The 18,035-nt window shown below is 39.7% G+C and overlaps 1 protein-coding gene across 2 annotated transcripts in view; it reads left to right on the top strand.

Moving 5' to 3' along the window:
• The first annotated feature begins 16,273 nt into the window (after nucleotides 1–16,273).
• Nucleotides 16,274–18,035, top strand: part of CCSER1 (coiled-coil serine rich protein 1) — a 794,335-nt gene continuing 792,573 nt past the window's right edge. The window contains exon 1 of one of the 2 annotated variants that reach the window (XM_075201724.1): nucleotides 16,274–16,627. The gene's annotated coding sequence lies outside the window, so the exon portion shown is untranslated. The remainder of the gene's footprint in view (nucleotides 16,628–18,035) is intronic. The other variant, XM_075201734.1, reaches the window with a different exon arrangement.

The raw sequence follows: 18,035 nt of genomic DNA, 5'->3' as shown, positions 1-18,035 counted from the left end.
CGAGCGAATTGTCTGCAGCCGCCTCGCCAAACATCTCTCTGACTATTCCCTCCTTGACCCTCTCCAATCCGGCTACCGTCCCCTCCACTCCACCGAAACTGCCCTGGCCAAGGTTACTAATGATCTCCTAACGGCCAAGTCCATGGGTCACTTCTCTATACTTATTCTCCTCGACCTCTCAGCAGCCTTTGACACCGTGGACCACCCCCTCCTGCTGCAAACCCTTCTCTCTCTTGGCCTCTCTGGATCTGTCCTTGCCTGGTTCACCTCATACCTTGCTAACCGCTCCTTCTCTGTATCAATGTCTGGCTCCTCCTCCTCCCCCCACCCTCTCCCTGTTGGAGTCCCGCAGGGCTCTGTTCTCGGTTCTTTACTCTTCTTGCTCTATACTTCCTCACTTGGCGCTCTCATCTCCTCCTTTGGTCTTCAGTATCACCTCTATGCTGACGACATTCAACTCTACATCTCTTCTCCTGACCTTTCCTCCACCCTCCTCTCTCGGGTATCTGACTGCCTCTCCGGCATCTCCTCCTGGATGTCCGAGCATTTTCTTAAAATCAATATCTCCAAGACGGAACTCATTGTCTTTCCTCCGCCCAGACTCCCATCCCACCATGACCTCTCTATTGTCGTCAACAACACCATCTCCTCTGTCACCCAACTCCGCTGCCTAGATGTCATCCTTGACTCCTCTCTCTCTTTTGCCCCCCACATTTATTCCCTTGCCCAGTCCTGTCGCTTCCAACTACGCAACATCGCCCGCATCCGTCCCTTCCTCTCTCAGGATGCCACCAAAACTATCATCCACTCACTCATCATCTCCCGCCTGGATTATTGCAACCTTCTCCTCACTGGCCTCCCCCACTCCCACCTCTCTCCTCTCCGCTCTATACTCAACGCAGCTGCAAGACTCATCTTCCTCTCACGCCGCTCCTCCTCTTCCTCCCCTCTCTGCCTCGCCCTACACTGGCTACCCTTTCCCTACAGAATCCTCTTCAAGCTCCTCGCTACCACTTACAAGGCTCTCTCCCACTCTACTGCCCCCTACATCTCTAACCTCCTCTCCATACACACTCCGGCCTGCTCCCTGCGCTCAGCCAATGACCGCCGCCTCTCCTCCTCTCTTATCACTTCTTCCCACTCCAGAATCCAAGACTTTTCCCGTGCAGCCCCCCTTCACTGGAATGACCTCCCTCGTTCCATCCGTCTCTCTCCTACTTTGTGCTGCTTCAAACGTGCACTAAAAACTCACCTCTTCCGCATAGCCTATCAACCATCTACTTAACCCCTCACCTCCGCTACTCTCTCTCCCTTCTCTCTTCTGGCTCCCCTTGTGCCTGATTCTGTCTACCATCCTTTAGGATGTAAGCTCACATGAGCAGGGCCCTCTTCCCTCCTGTCTCCTCATCTGTTCTTCTGCTCCGTGCTTATTGCAGCAGCCTGCCTGGAGTTTCTGAAGTATTGGTATTTTTGTTTATTGTTCTGTACTGTTTCACCCTGTATAGTCTACTGTTTGTACTGTGTACGGCGCTGCGGAAATCTTGTGGCGCCTAACAAATAAATGATAATAATAATAATATATCTATGTATTAATTAAATATACATAACGTACTCTACTGTACATAAGGATAGTATAGTCAACAAGGAAGTCCACAACTACATACAGTGCATGGAACTCCAAGATGTCTTCTAGTATCTATAATTTACTGTAGAGGTACTTTTTCTGTTACACAAGTTTTAATAAAGAATTACCCACAAAATAGAGACATAATACACTAACACACACACACACACACACATAAACATTCCCTCAAACAGGCATATGGACATACACTGACATATACACATAGCCATCATTATAACTCAGTTTGTTTTTATGTTTAATTTATTATTTTTGTATTTACCCTTACTGCTTTGACACTGACTAGAGAAGGTAGCTGATGCTACTGATCTTATGCTTTCTCCTCCCAGAGGAAACAATAAGTGAGCACTATTTCTGTATGTCTTAATGCCCTCAGAGCTATCAGAGAAATACTCTGATTCCTTTGAATGTGAAACATTCTTACACTGCTCACTACAGTGAGGCATGCAGTGGAAATGGCAACTGCTCAGCGTGTCCTCTGATCTGATAGCAGGGATCTCAGGATCAGTAGCATCAGTTAACATGCTGTGGAAAGGGCAGCAGCTTTGGAGGTGAATATAAGATTTATTATTATTATTATTATTGTATTATTACTAGTGTTATTTCTAGTAGTATTATAATTATTGTTAAAAGTGCAGTGAACTATTTCATATAAACAGAAACAAAATAACAATAGTAACAAAAGAAGAATTTTTTTGCTAGACTTAGAAAGTCCTTTCACTCGTGCCTAATGTGTGTATATGCACATTGTAAAATATACACATACGTATGCAGTTAAATAGAAGTTTTTTATATGTAGAATTTATATGCAGTAATCTTATATTATATTTAATATATACATTATTATTTATATTTAGTTATATTTATGCATGAGTTCACTCAATATTCACATGTGCATTCAACATGGGCATTTACCATTTTATAAAAAAAATGCACAAATAGCATAAAATAAGCTTGTTACTCCATTCACACATATCCATGTTTACTTAAATAACACAGATGTAACATAAATCTGTATTTTTATGCTCATGTGAATGAGCCCACAGCCGCATGAGAGCTCTGCAAGTTCTCTACTGCTGCAGTCAACATTTCTGGCTCACAAATACCCCAAAAGCACAACAATTTGTTCATCTACTTGTGCCAAATACTGCATACTGCCAGCAGCTAAGAGATCTTAAATTAAACAAACAAGTCACATTTTAATCCAGACATGCCATAATCTTAACTTGCTCTGCAGAATTCACTGTATCTAGTCTGTAGTTTCTGTGTTTGCAAGATAACTTTCACTTTCTTTTACTTTGTTAATTATTGTTTGACATTTACCTGGGCACAGTACAAAATGATCTCCTAAAGAAGCTGTGCATGTTTTGAAAACACACTTCATGGAAATTGTTTACTTTTGTTGTTACTTATACAATCACTATTAGAAAGTATGTTGTTTAAAGTTTGAAAATAGATTGCCAGAGTAGTTTGTTTAAAGTAAGTCACGTACAAACTTATAGACTTGTGACTAATTAGTTTTGACACTAAAATACGTGTTACTAGCTTTTGAATAAATATAAGAACTTATTATATCTGCACAGACTGTCAATAATTAAATTTGAAACTCTTAAATCTGTTTTTCTGAATATGTGATTTGCATGCAGTCCTCCCCCTCTCTTCCTATAGATTTGTATGGCAGCCCCCTCAATTACCTGTAGCTGTGCTGACCAGCGTCGCTCCTCGCTCCTCAGATCAGTAGACTTCCTGCCTACTGTCTGATGCACAGTATTGTGGGTGCCCATAGAGCAACAGGCAGCCTAGCGATTGGCTGCCTGTTGCTGACCACTGACCACCAATGCCTTTGATCGTCGCCAGCTCCAACCCCCCCCCCCCACCCCGGCATATATTCATGTGTATTTTCATTGACTTCAAACATAGCAAGAAGTACCCTGAAGCCTTCAAAAAGCAGACACTATAAGGATCTACATTCCCTGTCAGCTACCAATATCATACAGGCTTCGCAAAGAATAATGCACAAACTGAAAATTGCTCACTAAATTTATTAGTAACAACAGGTGCTCTAAAAGCAAGGTTTTTTTTTTTTTTAGAAAAGAAACACGCAAAATCCCAGAGCACACTGCTTTCTGCCAGTATAAAATATTAATTAAAACTGCTTCCTACTTGTGCAGAAGTCTTAATTACACTCATTTTCAAACATATGATAAGCAATTCGCCACTTCACACACTTTACAATCCATCTACCAACAGGATATATAACACAAATCATTTTTATATGGTCTGGGACAAATCAAAGAATAGCTAAACAATTCCAGCGCTTCAATATACACATATTTTCCTGTGAGAATGTTGATTTCACCAGCTTCGTTCATTATTACCAATATCTTCTTAACAGATTTATTACATAATCTTTAAAATATGACTCATTATTTGATGTCTCACAGTACACTTTTCCTGGCATAATAAGTGTCCTACCAGAGTCTCCACTTTACAGGCTAAACCTTTCACATATCTTCATAACGGTTTCTATGTAGTCTTTAACAATACACCCAATGACGTTTATTGTCTCACAATATAAAATCCCTAAACGTTTAATTGTGCCACTTGTGCCTTAATTTTATTAGCTAATGAGGAAATTGTGTTACCATATATATGTTCATGACTGATTATATACAGGAGGAAGGAATTATATGAATTCATGCTTTCCTGTATCTTTGTTTAAGAAACAATTACCTATATGAGAGCTTCTGTCTCTCTTCTTTTTAGCTGTTAAAATGAATGTCTATGTGCAAAGATCCTTTCAGGTGGTCATATTGTTACAAATGTTACATATGAAGTCAATTTGTAAAGTTTTGCAGAGTTCAGTTGGTGGATTCCAGTAGCAGGTTGAAATCCAAAGTCTTTAGTGAGCAAGATGGTTTCTCAATACAGGAGAGTAGAACTGAGTCTATGGAAGTGTCCAGATGACCAGAGCCAGTGGAGTACTGGTCCAGAGCCAAAGGGGTTAAGAGCCAGAAAGTTAGTCACCCAGAGCCAAAAGGGTTAAATGTCAGAAGAATAGTCATCTACAGCCCTTTTGGTCACGAGTCAGAAGGGTAGTCAATGGTCAAAACACATATAGTAATCCAACAAAATCAGAGCAACTGTTTCACAGAGACAAACTCAATAAACTGCCAACAAGCCTCAACTAAATTACTAGCATCAGGTTATTAGGCCATTCCCTGATGCAGATCTACACAAATAAAAGTATGCAGTGATTGTTAGCTAAGCCTGTAGCTCACTGTGCCTGTCACTGTACTGCTGCAATCTAGAGTTTGTAATTCGTGTAATACAGCACCAGATTCCTCCCAGCCAGTAGTGATGTCAGGTGGCATAAAAAACCTCTTTGTCTGCATCAGAGTAGAGATTGTTCTATTTTGGCAAACATTATTGGGACTTCAACCCCTGCATTGATAGAAAGTGGCTTCAATGGTGTATGAGACACCTGGTAAGTGGTTGGAGAACCATTAGACAAGGACTAAATTAGTAAGAGCTCTAGTTATGGACTGCATGTAACTTCTGTGTGTTTGGAGTCAGGGGAGAGTTGGTAAGACTTGACACAGCTGTCTATTAGGAACATTTTAAAGGGAACAAAAATGCAGGTGGCTCTGTGATCCAGCCAAAGGTAGCACACTATGGGACCGGTCCAGGCGGCATATGATCCCCTGCTCCCCAGCCCAGCCTGGCCCTGTTTGGAGTGCCTATAAAATAACCTAGGCTAAACACAATTTTAGGTCCCTGTATTATTTGTGGAAAAAAAATAACACTCAAGCACTACAATCACAGTTGTAGTAACATGTAAACTTATAATAGAGGTAATGGAGGTAACAATGCAATGCACATTTTTGAAGTTTACAGACACAGATTGCTGGTCTAAGGAACACTCTAGCTATAATATGTATTCAAGGGTGTGGTGATTATGTAGTATATCTAATGACTGATTGTTATTTTCAGTTGAATTCATGTATGACAATGTATATTGTATGTAACCTTGTAATGTAATCTCTACATGTGCTTTGCTAGATGACATGAGTTTGAACTTATGCAAGTGTCATTAGTCTTTTGAAACTAGCCAGGCCCAGGATAGATAAGAGTCTTGGAGGAGTTTGAAACCCCAAAGTTGTAAACCATCTAGCTAACCAAGCAGAATGAGCAAAGGTGGGAAGTCAGGTCTTGTGAATATTCAGATCTCAGGACATCCCTAGCTCCCTTCGAAAAGCCCTGTGACATTTGGGAGATCAATCTGTCCTTTGACAGCTAAACTCCAAATGTGGGGGGTGAGGGCTATGTGGAAAACGGGTTTAAAATCTTCTGCTTTAGACATCAGATTTTGCATTTTCATGAGGGGTCTATCAAGACTGAAATGTCTCATGTTTCTCAATTGTGTTCACCCACACATCAGGCCTTAACTTGTAAGTAGTAACCCTGATTGTATTTCCTATTTTATTTTCTGAAACTCATGTGAGTAACATATTGTATGTCTTGTTATTAATTTTTGTAATTAAGCCTTAAAAACATTTTTTCAGATTTAATAAATTTAATCTAGTGTATTCTCCCTGTTTCATTGTGAACTACGAAGCCCAGGGAGGCTCATGCTACATGTGCATGTGATTTAAGTGTAAAACATTAACAAGTGGTTTTGATGAATGTAAGGATACCATAATACATCCTTTGTGGTGGCAGAAAAGGTGTATTCATTACTACATAACTAAGGTGACGCCAGTAACGGTCAGCTGTTCAAATTGCTGTATCTGGGACAGGCTGGGCTAATGCTTGAACTCATACAATATAATGGCTGATATCTGGTGTGTACCAGGAGATGATCTTTTGAGTCATTGCTTGAATAATCAAGAAGATCCCAAATATAAAAGTCTAATAGTTGTAGTCCTAAGTTGAAGATATCCACGATAGGTAGTTTGTGATTTTCAGTCCAGTCACATATTTCTAATCCAAGTGGTGATATGTTGAAAGAGGGTAGATGATGCAAAGCACGGAGAGTGATGTACCGCATTAATAATACAGTATCATATAATAATATAAGTAACACTTGCATTTAGTTGCTCATGTGTAAGTCTCATTGACAGACATTTCTTGTCCAGGCATCGGATAATAATGTATTGTACACTGTGGAGGAAAAAAGGTACAACAAATATAGTGAAGTTCGTTCAAAATAAAGGCAAATCAAGTCAAACACAATTAAAAGAAGAATGGGCATATATAAGTCCATCAACCACCACTTGCTCTTCTCAGTCCTGTGTGTCCTCCTCCAGATTTCTCCTCCTTCTTTGTCTGTCAGAATAAATCATCCGAGTGTGAGTGGGTAGTTCCAGCAGCAGGTTTGTGGAGCTAGTGTTGAGTGGGAAGTGTCCAAAGCATTATATTACCAGCCAGGTGATAATGAGGCTTGTCATACCCCATTCATACTGCGCCAAAACCCTGGGTTTTTGCCGGGAGCAAGTCCAGACAACCTGGGTCGAGGCACAGTATGAATGGTGTCAGGTCTAATTCCCAGGACTTTTGGTGGGGTAATTCCCTTGTCAGCTGCACTATGAATGGTTAGACGCTGGTTTTTTCAACCTGGGTTTCACCAAACACAATTATAAAGTTAAAAAAAACAAAAAACACATCACAAGAGGAGCCAATCAGAGCTCCTCTTGTGATGTTACCATGGAGACCCGGGCAGACCTTCTGTTCAGTATGAACAGGGTCTACCCGGGAATTTCTCTCCGTGGGAGCCTAAGTCTCCCGGCAATATCCCGGGTTCATATACTCGGGATCTTGCTGGGGTGGCAGTATGAAAGTGGTATAAGTATAGTCAAAGACACACAGGCCAATAGCGGTCATTTTCCAACTGTATTTGATAAATATCTAATCTATTTCAAATATGTTCGGTTTGAGACCACATATGATGTGGTATAGGGCCAATTACCCGTGGTCCTGAGCTGAAGGACACTTGCATGAGACAAAGCAATTGTGGACTAAAAATTGATTAACTCTTGTTTTAGGGTTCTTTGTGACTTCCAAAATGATAGTATCCCTTGTTCTTGGTGTAATTTTTGCTGGACAAGCACTTTTAGAAAAAGTAGCAATGATGATGATATTTCTCCATGGATTGATGAAGCCCCAAATCTTCAACAACACTGAAGTCCTCAGAAAACCTTTTAGTTCAGTGAATTATTCCCTTCTACCAATATATGTCATTAAGAGCAAACTCTGGACAACCAAAGTGATTATCCTAAAAGTTCACATATTTTTTCCAGCAAAGACAGTGAATGTTGGATCAGTGTATACAACAAACACTTTATCTATTATAAGGACATGGAGGCTAGATAACATTTAAAGTCAGTAAAACAGAATTCTAATCATTCTAAAGGACTTGCAAACTTTTCTTCACAGTTGCGAATCCACTGTTTCCACTGTTAGCCAGGTGCATTAAAAGGCTGAATTTGAAGAAAATTATCATGCTACATTAACAATTAAAACTGGCATTGTCCAAGGAAAACTGAGACTCATGGGATCCCCATCCTTGTCCAATTGAAAGAAATCCAATCTTGTTGAAAAGCAGACAAGGTCAGATTAAATAGAATTGGTGACTTTGGGCTGCATTGACACATACCCTTGTCTCACACTATTGAGCAAACACAAATGTCAGCATGAAATCACTCGGTTGTAAAAGTCTTTTGACTGTCCTTTCTTTGCTTATATCAAAATATATACTAAGCTTTATTTAACAAAAGGTGAGCTTGTGATTTCATACAGTTATGCAGATTCACAACTATTGAACAACTTTTTTTTTTGCGTGTCTCCAAATCTTGTAATATCTCCACTGCACACTTAAATAAAACAGTCTTAACCTTTAGTCAAAAATAGTTCAATTAAGCAGTCTCCGCAGATTCAGAAGGTTAAAAGGCGTCACATGCATCTCATTTGTCACTCAGTTTACCGGACAGTCATTCTAAACCCAAAAGTGAAAATGCATGATAACAGGAGTCACTAACCTTTTGCCAAATGTTAATGCTAGTACATGTCTGTTTAGCTTTCTTTATCCACCCCTAATTTTATGTCGCTATTAGTTTTACCTATGGTCCACTAACATATTCAGCAACTATGCTAAAGCAACATTGTTTAAAAACATTTTATGGAATGCTCAAATATATGTCTTTTACTATTGCGCTGCATGCCAATGGCCAATCATATTGAGGCAGCTCTGTTAGTGTAAAAGCTAATTATTTTTTGGGAACTCCAGTATGTTTTTATTTTTACTGGGTAGAAGGAACATGTGCACATTGGGGTTGATGCAGAGTGGGATACACGCCAGTTGGTGTTTCTCATCTTCCATGATATTGCTCTGCACATACCCAAAAAGTGGATGCAGGCCCTACCCCAACTATAAATCTGTCCCCCCCCCCGTTTAAATTTTCCTGCCTCTCCAATGCAACATGGTTTTGCCCAGGTGCAAAGTTACTCCTTTTTTATGCTTTGCTCTCCTTAATGAAATATACATGCTGCATGCAGGGCCATCTTAACAACATTATGGGCCCCCTGGCAAAGCAGTGCACCGGGGCCCCTAGATATAGCTATAGATATAGATATATAGCTGTATACAGATATAGATATAGATATATACAGTAGAGATATATAGATGTACTTGCTCAGTGACCCTTTAAGGTTTTTTTTGCAGGTTTTTTTCTTTTGCAGGATTATTTATTCTCATTAAGAGCCGTGCCTATGGGGCCCCCTTGCCCATGGGGCCCCCGGGCAGCTGCCCATCGTGCCCAATGGAAAAGATGGCCCTGGCTGCATGGGTATACTGTTATTTGCTCATATGCTTGCCACAGGTCTAGATCTTACCACATAGGCATGCAGCATGCATATCTAATAATTGCAATGCTGTATGTAGCATGTGTATTTTATATGTATCTAGATTTACAATTTGTTTCATTGGCATATATAACAATGTATGTTATGTGGCTGTTTAGTGCAACCCGCTGAAAGTGTGGAAGATGGAGTTTATGGCTAGGAATGTGAAAGAGGAGAATGGCCACAATTTTAGGGAGTATTTCACTTATTAATTTTATAGGACCAAAAAGCATTTACACTAAATGCATCCTAATAATTTCACTAAATTTCAGAAATCTTCTGTATTTTAAAATCTGTTCTCTTTTTTTACTTTGTAGCAAGTATTGATGTTCTCATTCTCCTGTTTCTAATCATAATGTAGGATGAAATACTTATGTAGCCAAATGATAAACATTACTTTTTGTACACTAACTATGCATACATTGTATGCTATCTCTCCATACTGTACACAGCAGATTGCATGCTATTGATTAGGCAAATGATAGTAGGGTACTTTGTGCAGTCACATCTCTGCTCATATATGATGTTCACAAGTAATTGGACAGTCTGATCAAATCGGAGTGTCCCACAAGGATGTCTTTCAAGCTATAGTTTAGATCATCATCATCATCATCACCATTTATTTATATAGCGCCACTAATTCCGCAGCGCTGTACAGAGTACTCACATTAGTCCCTGCCCCATTGGAGCTTACACTCTATCTTCCCTAACACACACACGGACACACACAGACAGATTAGGGTCAATTTTGATAAGAGCCAATTAACCTTCTAGTATGTTTTTGGAGTGTGGGAGCAAACCAGAGCACCCGGAGGAAACCAATGCAAACACAGGGAGAACATACAAACTCCACACAGATAAGGGCATGGTCAGGAATTGAACTCAAGACTCTAGTGCTGAGAGGCAGAAGTGCTAACCACTGAGCCACCGTGCTGTGTTTCTTTAACCTGGTCTTTAGGACCTCTTACAGTGCATGTTTTCCATATCTCCTTACTTTAGCACAGATGTATTCATTACTGGCTAATACATTGTAAAAGATCCACAGATGGTGTAATTATTTTCTTTTGTCACCTGGAAATCATGCACTGCTAGGGGTCCCAAGGACTGGGTTTTAGAAACATTGGTTTAGAGTAGTGGTAGGCAACAGGTGACCCGTTGCCCTCCTGCGGCCCTGCAACCTCTCAAATATGGCTCCAGTTTTTTTTCAGAATTATACCTGTGCTGTGAGTTCTCTTGCTGTGTTGATTGAAGAGCTGAAATTAAGTTTACTGCATCAGATGACTACAGGTAGACTTGGGAGTGCAGATTAGGCAGTACGGAAGAGTGCAGATCAGAAGACTACAGATCTGCACCATATGATCTCCCTCCTTGTTCCACAGAAAAGACCTGAATCCTGACTGACAAGGTAAGTACTTTATGATGTCATGGTAATTAATAGTTAATTGGTGGCTATTAGTTAATTAGTAGTTATTGGGCTGTTACAGTGGTATTTTTGCAACTCATGAATGGTAATGGGCTGTATAAATAACAGAGCTTCAATATTAATATTAATATTGCTATTCAGGGGTGTGGTTGGTTATTTTGGCTGTGTAAAAGCCGACACACCTAACACCAAGTGAAAATAGTGAAGACTATAACAACGACAAAATGTAGACTTACCATCAAACAGAGTGGCAGTATTTCTGGTAGGCTTAATGAGCAGCACATGTAAAACGCAACTTTCACAAATGTCTCCATGAAAAAATTACATCACTTCTAATGGTCAGACTGAAAATGTCGGTTTTAAAGTGGTAATCGGCAGATCCGCCACCTGGATTACATTATAAAGGGGGCGGGTCCAGACATTGCCACTTTAAAACCGGCATTTTCAGTCTGGCCAGGAGAAGCAACAGTATTTTTTCATGGAGACAACATTTTGTTGTTGACGCTGTTATAGACTTCGCTATTTTCAAGTCGGCGTTAGGTGTGTTGGCTTTTACACAGCCGAGAAAATGACTGACACTGCTATCCAGTTGTGTGGCATTTTCAACTTTGTGGTGTAGTGAGTTGGATTCCTTCTTACACACAAATTATTTCAATTGTTTTTTAATCCATTTTCTCAAAAGTGTGCACTTGAAAGTGTATGTGATCGTATCCAACCTACTGTAGTTCACCATAAAATAACAAAATGGTCACACAACAACACAAACACTTTTCTAATAGTATAGGAAAGTCAACTCATATTTACATACTAATTTATGCACTTTGAAGAAAATGGACTGTATTGTAACAAGAACTGGTGGAAAGAATCCAAAATTAGTGAAGTCAGTTACAGCAGAAAGAAAAAGGTTGTTGAGGAAAGTAGGTAACTGATAACAAAGGGAAGCCACAGTCTTATCTTTGAGGAAGTGCTGGCTGTTCCCAAGTGGTTTAATGTTCAGAGACATTATGAAACTCATCATTCAGGCTATGAACAATGTTGCCTTCATGATCTCCTTTAAGGACTGACCAGGTAAATATGCCTAAAGTAGACTGACTGTACAAAAATGTGCTCTTCAGACTGCAATGTCTTAAAGTGACATAGCGACATTGGCAAGCTATTGTATCACTTATTTACTGCCAAAAAATGCAAAGCCCTCCTCAGATGGTGAACTTTTTAATGTGCTTTATTGCATCCTCAGAAATTTTATTCCAATTTAAAAGCAAAGACGTCATTCTGAGACGTATAAGCAATCTACAGCTCAGCAGACTTACAGTTTGTAGAAGGGTTACTGATATTGCAGATGATCTATCAAGCAGCCTGTTTAAAACTATTAAAGCAGCAGAAGCATTTAGCATAGCCCTGTAACTATATTTAATAGGATTACATGGGTGTACCCTAGGGTCTGACATTTTTGGGCAATTCCTGATTATTATTTTTTTAATCCCATGCTTTGCCTCTAAGGAAAATTGTATCTGTGACAAAAGACAGCTGCTCATCCATGGCGGGAGTACAATGGAGATTTACATCTATGCTCATGTCTCAGATACCTAACTTGCTTTGGATACACTGCATTATTCACCAGGAGGATAGTTTGAAGACTGTTATAGATAATTATTTTTTGGCGTGAGTTTATAGAAGTGTTGGTGATATGGAGATATTGAGGTCATCAGACACAAAATCTCTTCCTCCCATCACTCTTCTGTCACCCCTACCACAGCACCCTTCTCTCCCTCCAGCCACCACCTTTTGTGCTCTTACTAAAGGTGTTGGAGTCCATTCTCTTACATTATCCTCTCCACCCTCAACTTGCCCCTGAATCCCATCCCCTCTCACCTACTTTGCTCCCTCTCCCCTACTGCCTGCTATCACCTTGCTTACCTCTTCAATCTGTCCCTCTCCACTGGCATCCTCTCTATATCCTTTAAACATGGTCTCACCCATTCTTTAAAAAAAACAATCTTGAGCCCAACTCTCTCTGTAAGTACTGCCCCATTTCTCTTCTCCTCTTTGGCTCCAAAATACTTGAGTGACTTGTCTACAACCATCTCTGCAGCTTCCTCTCTGACAATTCCCTCTTTGATCCTCTCTAATCTGGCTTCCGGTCCCCCTTCACTCCACAAAACAGCCTTGATCAAAGTCACCAACAATCGTATCTTGGCAAAATCCAGTGGCCACTACTCCTTGTTTATCCTTTTGGACCTCTATGTGGTCTTTGACACTGTAGCTCACCATCTCCTACACCACACTCTTCACACCATTAAGAGTCTCACAGGGTTCTGTCCTTGGTCCTCTGCTCTTTTCTCTGTACGCCTCCTCCCTGGACAAAGTCATCAGTTTCTTCAGCCTCCAGTACTACCTCTATGCAGACAACACTTGACTCTACCACTCACCTCCTGATCTCTCCCCTTCCTTCCTCTCTCATGTGCCTATGGTTTCTCAAACTTAACATGGCCAAAACTGAACTCATTGTCTTCCCTCCATCAAGAGTCTCCACTTAGCCATTTCACCATGTACTATACCTCACTCTCTTTTATCTTTCCTACTCTTGCTACTTACCCTCAGATCCCCTTACATTGACTCACCCTCAGGTGTCAACTATTTGTGTGCCCCTTTCCCTATAGACTGTAAGCTCTAGTGAGCAGGGCCCTCCTCCCTCCTGATCTCATTACCTATAACGTTTGCTCACCAGCTACACTGTGCACCTCCTCCTTGGACTCTCTGCCCATTGACTCCACTTCTCCATTGTTTTCGCTGCTCTTTCACTGGCTCTAAACCTGTTAGTTGCACCCACGCTAATGGGCACAGATTTCAGCCTGTACTGAATATACCCCTTGCACACCAGTATGCATGTTGAGAGTTATAGTATTATTTGTTTAATGTATTGTATTGTTATACCATGCGGTGTCTTGTTGTTTGCCCTCCGTATGGAGGCACGGACCTCATGTGGCATCCTATAAATAAAGGTTAATAATAATAATACTAGTAATAATAATAATAATAATAATAATAATAATAATGATAATAATAATATGGAGACCTAGTTTTGCACACTGAAGTATGTTGGCTAAACAGGGGAAATGTACTGGAGTGGTTCACTGGACTTCTTCCAGGTATCCGTTAGAGTTCTCATGTACCGTTTGAATTTGATAATGAATGAGTTTCTTTTAGACTTAGCCTTCTTAAAGATCAAGTCATCTGAACAAACTAAACATTTTTCTGCAGGGAAAAAACAAATACTACCTAGCCTCAGGGCCGGTCAGTCTGCTGGTAACAGTGGTGCTAGTTAAAGGCTTCAAGTCAGCTCAGTCAGTCTCTCACTGCCTGGGGACAGGGGCTGCAGAGCATCTATGAGAGAGAGCCTGATATCTGACTGTAAATTAATGTGCTAAAAATTATATTTGTTTTGTCTTAGTTTGTTAGTCGGGAGTGACCAGTGTTTAGTTAGAGCTGGACAGCAAGGTGTTTATTTTGGGGTTTTATTTTGTTTTTCTTACTGAATAAAACTTAACTAGACACAAAATCTATGGACTTTTGTAAAATCTCTCGGCTGCTATAAACACTATCTACCCCAGGAGACGGTACTGGACTGTTATACTGTTTATCTAACGTTGCCTGTTAATATGTGATTACAGAGTGGTGTCTCTTTCGGTGATTAAATGTATTGTTTTAATTTATTGATATTAAGGGTAATGTATGGTAATTTTGCAGATTAAAGGGCTGCACTTGCGTCTTTTTAAGTTTATAAAGTTGCCCATCATCATCCTTATATTACCAAAAAAATACAATGAAATATCTGAAAGAAACAACTGAAGTCAAAATGTCATTGTAAACCTCTAAGGAGCATTGTGTCTAATTTATAAATCTGTCTAGCTTCACATTTGAGGAAGAGAGATTTTTATTTCTACCATCTATTAAGTATCTGTATTTCCTCTATATTGTACCAATATAGTTGACCACACATATTTCATTTTGCAGATCTCTAAAAGAAATTGTCTTTAATCAAATAATGTTCAGCTCATAGTTCTGAGTTCACATGTAAAATGGAACATGTATCTAACATTCTTATTAGATGCACTTTAATCTTGTTAATAACTATTTTTTTTCTTTGTCTTTAACATATACACCTCTGAAATCTTTGAATCAGTGGTAGATTTTGATTGCGCTTTAATGATCATGTGGGGTAATAATCCCTAAAACACTGTGTTGTCTAATTTGCTTCACAATCAACATGCTTTGAATAGAACTTGAAACACATCCATCTGTGTAGAATATCCTCTGATCATATTCCACTAGTTACTGTTTGGAGCTAATTTGTTAATTCAACTTAGCATTTGAAGCCAGTATTGTGTAAGAACTTGCCAGTTAGCAGCAAGGTTTATGTTGTAGTTCCACATGCTCTAGCATGCACAAACCCAGGACTTGCTGGTACTTGTAGTGCCACAATAGCTGGGATCACTGGGGTGGCATATTTGGTATGTATATTTTTTTACAATTACTATTATTCCAGGGGTGTCTGGAAGAGCACCAGTGCTATCCAGCAATTTCTAACAAAATGTTAAATTGATTTAAACTATTTTAATGCCAGGGGTTAATCTGAATAATAAACTTATTGCATATTTACCAACTGACACTTATGTTCAGGGACAGTCCCTAGATATAAAGACTTAACCATGGAAATTGTTGTCCCTGGGAATGTCCATATTTTAAAATATTGACCAACTGAATATTGTTATTGAATAGTAGAATTCCTCTTTTTCAGCATATTCGATGCAATTCTCACTATCTATTCTTATTCTTTAATAAGTCAATATTTAGTGAAAACAAAAGGTACATTCTAACAAAATTCAGTAAATATTATGTTTATTGTAGTGCTCCAAAGCCTGGTGGATTGCATTGTACATACTGCTTAGATGCAAAGTGTCCCTGGAAATGATTTTAAAGTATTTGTAACCATGCCTTTCCAAATAGCTAAGGCAAATACTATATATACCATAAAGAGCATTTGTATACATTTCATCTTGGAATATATATGTTTCTGGAAAAACAAACAGCATGAAACCTTGTGCTTATCAATAGCTGCTGAGACGCATGAGTCCTGACTAATACCTTATTTGACCAGTTGACATGTTAGTATGTTTCCTCATTCTAGCTACATTCCTCACAGTGTGTCAGTTCAATAAAGCTGTGAGGGAAGAAGGCTGGACACAAATCTAACGTAATACTAAGGGAGGATAGGTGGAGAGACACAGGCAAGAGGTTGATCCTGAGCTGCTTTGCTTATGAGGTGGCAGTACTGCTTTCACATACTGTATATACACACACATACATACTTGTGTCTAATCTCACTGACTGAGCCCTCCCTTCAGCTCCTCCTCCGCTCTCCTCTTCCCCTTCACAATCAGCTGCCTGAGAGGCCACCAATCCGTCCACTTCACAACTACTCTGCCTTACCAGGCTGGGAGGACTTGGCATGGAGACCCCTGGCATGAGGATTTTTACTATGATCAACTAGATTTGCCAAGGATCTGTGTGGCAATAGGAAGCGCTTTACAGCACATCAGCAGAAGGAAGCAGAGAGGATTTAAAGGAGAACAGAGCGAGCTGTGCAAGATCTGGCATATACAGTAAGATAGCTTGTCATTGCTAATGCAGATATTTCCCTAACCTCTCTCCTTTACTTATTATATGACTTGTTGGAACATATTGGAGTTTTTGCTATGGAGGCAAATGACCCTCACCTCCCTTTGAGGTGTGTTTCAGTTGCATGCTCCAGGCCTTGTGTATATTCTAGAAATTTGTGTCAAGTGTCTGCTTGGGGTGACGTGAGGTCAGTGGTCCTGGACAGGATGATCATCATCAGACAGGTGTGCAGGTGGATTGTAGCTGATGCTATGCCATGATCTGCAGTGCCAGTAATCCGATTCCCCTGTGCTGTCATAGATGCATGTGCTGTCTGATCACAGCTGAGTGTGTGTTTGTGTCTGTACTGCAGCATGTGAGCTGAATGAAGCTGCAGGGATCCCGAAGAAAACCGCAGTCCCTGCAACAGGAATTAACCATGAAAGGTGTTTTGTTACAATAAATATTTCTTGCTTCCCCATTTGATGGACTGAAGCACGCTTTGGCAATCAGGGAATTATACTGAACAAATTGCTTTGTTCTGCTTGTTTAAAGAGCAGCGATGTGGGATCTGACAGAAGTAACTCAATGAGCTGTCAGTTCGTAGGATCTTTGCTACCGTACCTGTGTGTCACCGACCCTTCTTAATATATTCACTTTATATGTGGTGAAGAGTTGGACAACACAAATCCACATTGCCATTATGCAATACGATATCATTAAAGAATTACTATATAAATACTAGTAGTTTTATGCAGCACGTGCATAGCAATAACTTTCATTGTTCACTCCTACAATTAGTCATTAGTCCCAAAATCCCTCATGCTAAACTCCATTGTTTGTAGGTACTTGAGCCTAGAATACAGTCATTGATTAACCATACACATAAAGCTGTATACATGTACACGTCAACTCAGCTATTTCCTATATGTAATGTAGGCAAAAAAAAAATCTGGATCAGAAGCAAAATGTAAACTTTCATTAATGTGCTGTTGTTCTAATGGAATTTTTTGATGGTTTCTTGTGCCTTTTAGAATTATGTGTTATTCTATACCCATGTCATTCCTTCACAATAAGCGCTCTTCATGAAAGTGGATGTGTATTGAGAAGTGATCCTCACTGCCATGACCTTGTAATATGAAAATAAATCTAAATAAAATTAAAAGCTATAGGGTCATAATGAGTTCATTGTATTGATCCTGATGGGTTTTTGTTATTGTCCCCCAATAATTTGTTGACAATATGATTATAATTGTTGTTATGACACAACTTTGTTTTTTAAATCTATTTATTTTGTCTGTGTGTCATCTTCTTTGTGGCTGTAAGCAGTCTGACTTTAAGGATAGCCTACAGTATATCATTAACACTGGTGGCTTAGTCAGTGACTTGGTGATGTTGTCTGACCCACTTTTA

Source organism: Mixophyes fleayi, chromosome 1, assembly GCF_038048845.1.
Source record: "Mixophyes fleayi isolate aMixFle1 chromosome 1, aMixFle1.hap1, whole genome shotgun sequence".
Taxonomy (NCBI): Eukaryota; Metazoa; Chordata; class Amphibia; order Anura; family Limnodynastidae; genus Mixophyes; species Mixophyes fleayi.
This window is presented reverse-complemented; position numbering and strand designations above follow the sequence as displayed.